The sequence below is a fragment of the Bidens hawaiensis genome, unplaced genomic scaffold (assembly GCF_021521415.1).
Source record: "Bidens hawaiensis isolate Kalapana, Puna unplaced genomic scaffold, B.hawaiensis_p1.1 tig00034127_1, whole genome shotgun sequence".
NCBI lineage: Eukaryota > Viridiplantae > Streptophyta > Magnoliopsida > Asterales > Asteraceae > Bidens > Bidens hawaiensis.
Genome location: NW_027495871.1, coordinates 155,037 through 159,210, shown reverse-complemented (window position 1 = coordinate 159,210; position 4,174 = coordinate 155,037).

Genomic DNA, 4,174 nt, shown 5'->3' with positions numbered 1-4,174 from the left:
ATGATCATGAAGAACAACATATGAACACTTAAAGTATGAACATTCAAGATAAATATAAAAACAATAGCTATAAAATGGATGAAATGATAAAAACGTAGTTGTTAGTGCTCTTAAGGTTAAGAAAATAATGTATTGAGGTGTGAAAATAATGGAAGATTTGTCCTCCTTTTATAGTGAAAATATATAGTTGTTATGTCTTATGGAATTAAAGAAATTAAATCATGTTTAATATAATTAAAACACAAATTAAAAATAGATTAATAGGTCATTCAAAAGGTTTAACTATTTCAAAACTTTATGTAATTAAAACATATATTAGTTTTTTTATTAGTTAAGTAACATTATATGAAAGATGATGATAATGATAATAACAATAATAATAAAAGTAGTAGTAGTTAAATAATAATTCTAGTAAATTGCATGTGACATGTACATAAATATTTGATATTGATTATGAATGTTTTAAATTTGTATGTAATACTCCAAGGGTGGTGAAAAATATAATTGCATAGAAATGATCACATAAAATACATTAACGAAAATTGAGATTAATTAATAATATTATAAAAATATATATATTTAAATAGAAACAAAACCGAAAATTTGAACGGGTCGGGTTTTCGGGTTTAAAAAGTAAAGCATGTTACATGTAAAGGCTAATATAATGTGGGTATCTAAAATCCTATTTCTGCATACATATGGTGGTATTAATATCTTGACATGCATATGACAAACGCGTTCTAGGTATTATGACATAGTGGTTACACTCTCGATATCGCTCAAATGACATGTGTATATATCTATATATTATTATGTGTATATATCTGTATATTATTTTGTGTATTATATATAAGGCAAATCTCACACATGCACGAGAGGAAATAGGCAAATCTCCATGACTCGCTATCCCGTCTAAACGATCCATTTTAATTTTCACTTTTGAAAAACATTTGATGAGAAGACTTTCGAGAAGCTTAAAAACTGACCATGACCAAATACCACCACTTAGCATTACTAACAACAATTAACAAGTTGCAATTTCGGCTTTTGCGCACAATCAAGTTACTCTAAGGCAAAAATTTCAATTTTCCCCTATCCCCACACTTGAGGTTGACATTGTCCTCCATTTTTAAATTTTAGCGTTCAAAAGATCATTAAGGAGGACGGGATTAAAACTTACTTTATATTAATTTTAGAATCGGGTTTAATGTGATGGTCCTAACAATTTATACAAGTACACTTTTAACAAACAAACGAGCAAAACAAAGAAAATTATGTAAACGAAATCACTTGATATAGCAATAAGTAACTCGTGTGCACTCGTTCTTCTTCTAGACGCTCAACTCACTCAACAATCTGCAAACTCTCACACGTGTAAAAGCATGCTTCTCTCAACTGTTAGGATAAGTCTTTTAAACCGTTTGCAAAATTGTTAATTTTAATTACCAAGTCGATTTAATAAATTTCATAATTAAAATTTTTAAACGAGTGAAAATGTTAAAAGATCTAACTCACATTCGTAGGAATCACGATTGCATTTGCAACAAGCCCTTTAAGCCCCCCAGTAGCCCGGGAGGACGAGTAAGGTCTCGTGTGGGTTTATAGCGAACTACACCCGCAAAGTTCAATTACAAAAAGTATATACACGTACCTGAGTTAACCATAGCAAAAGGAACATGAAAGCATGTCGAACAATCAGAACTTCGTAACTTATAATTCTTTAACTTAAACACTATAAAATTTCACTTTTCTGCGTGGCGCCCTGATGTGCAAAAAGTAGTCAAATAATTATTAACTAAAAATAAGCTAATCTAGACACTAAGTGATAATTCTAGACTCTTAAACTTAACTTAAACTACTAACCGGCAAGTGAACCGTTCGACTCTAGTACAGCTAAGTAAGTCCGGATATCGAACCCACGAGACTCTTTAAATTACGAAACTAGCAAATTAGACTCAACTACAAGACGTGACTATTTAATAATAATGTTTGAGGGGGTTTTAAACTAATTATTAATTAACTAAACCTAACCCTAATTGATTAAAATATAATAAAACATAATCATTACTTAAAACCTAATTAATTAAATATTATAAACTTAACCCTAATTAAATAAAAATATAATAAACTATTAAAACTCTTAGATTAACTCAGATAATGAAAATAACTACCTAGGCTAGAATCCGCAATGTTACGACAATCAATCAAATGGGAAACTTAAGTTATGGAACTGAGATCGTAAAATAGACCCTTGACAGAAAACCAGAACAGGACCCTTGACCTTCAAGAAGACACCTATGGATTTCTAGCAAGTTTTAAGACTCACCAGTTTTATGAATTAAAGTTCCTTACGGTTATTTAATAATTTATGTCTAAGTATCTTTATGACGAAATCCTACCTTACAGCATGGAAATCAAAGATAGTTAAGAAGACTCAATTGACTTAATAGACTAAGCTGACAATCAAGATCTTTCAATAACCTAGACGGACTCCTTACGAAAAACTAAATCTAGCAATCCTGACCAACAAAGATCTTTCAATAACCTATCACCTTACAACTTTCTAGGTTAGCAGCTCACTTTTATCTATTTAATTAGTTTTATTGTTTCTATGATCTTAGTGCACATCAATCATAAACTAATCAAGAACACAAAGTAAATGACCTAACAAAACCCTATCCTATGAAACAATCACCAAGGGTAATGTGAAACAATAAATCCAAGTAAATAAAACCAAGCAATCATACGCATCAATTAATTCAAACTCAACAGTTTACTTAAAATATAAAATCCATAACGGAAAGAAATCCCAATAAATATCAAACCGAACAAAGGTTCATCACGACCTAGGTAGTTTATGAAGTTTAGCCTAGCATCATATAGTCTAAATCAATCAAAGAAATTAATACTGAAAATATGGTGAAATAATGAGAAACGAAAGATTAAAGGCGATAAAACCCGTAGTCTTCGATCTTGAACGTAAAGCTCTTCACCGGCTGTTCTCGTGCCTTCAAAATCACCACAAGACTCAAAAGTATGCTCTCTAAAACTCCCAATTCGTCTGGTAGCAGCCGGTTATATCAGGTTTAAGATAAAGATATTTAAATACCCAAAACAAGGCCCAACATGTAGCAAAAACGAAATAAAAAAATCCTCCAGCAACCCCTGGGTGCCGCGCGACGGGAATTGGGTGCCTGGTAGCGCGATGCGGCGTGTCACAATAAGGGGCCGGTCAGACCGGCCTGGTCTGACCGGTTCTCTGTCCGGTTCCTTCCTGACGCGTTCCGGATCTCCGTTTTGGCTCTTTTTAACTCGTTTTTCGTCCTTTTCAAACCTGATCAACTTCCATTGCTTACAAAACATAAAAGTGCTTGTAGTATACAAATCTCGACTAAAAACGAACTTAAACTATTAAATTATTAATTAAAATATACAAGGAAAATATAAACATTTAGCATTATTTCACGCCCCCACACTTGCCTTTTGCTACAGTGGCATGCTTGAAATAAAACAATCAAACAAACTACAAAAATAATATAAAATACAAACTGAAAATAAAATCTGGGCTACTTCTCGGTCAATGCTTAGTTTTTTTTAAGGTCTTCAGCCCGACCATTACCTGATTTAACGGTTAAGGTGGTCGCATGGAACATTTACCTGCTGAGTCTCCCATAAACGCTTGGTATTTAATACGCATCGGCTCTACTTCCTCCTTCATGTTCAGGGTGTTTGATAAACAATTATGGGTTGGCTTGAATGCACATTTACCTTCAACGTTTTCCACATTTGACGGTAGCGAACACGTCGACCCCACACACTCTTTCTTAACTTCGAAACATCAACTATTGATCGGTGCCGAACCAAGCATTTTCCAACCGAGTTTCCCGTGTAAGCTCGGTATTTGAGGTGTTGTATCCATACTTTCTTTCTTGTGGTGGCCACGTCAGCAAAACCAATATGGGCCCATTTCTTACTGTTTTGCCCAACATTTTTCATCGTTACCTTTTTCTTCCTCGAATTTAAACCATCATCCCAACTTTGTGAATTTGTGTAATATATAATGAGGGAGGGTCACAATAACCTGGAATTGCTTTAGGCTCTAATTTCTCGAAAGGTGTTTTATCTTCAGTTGGGTCCACAATTTCAGTTATATACTTCAAACGATCTGGACCCT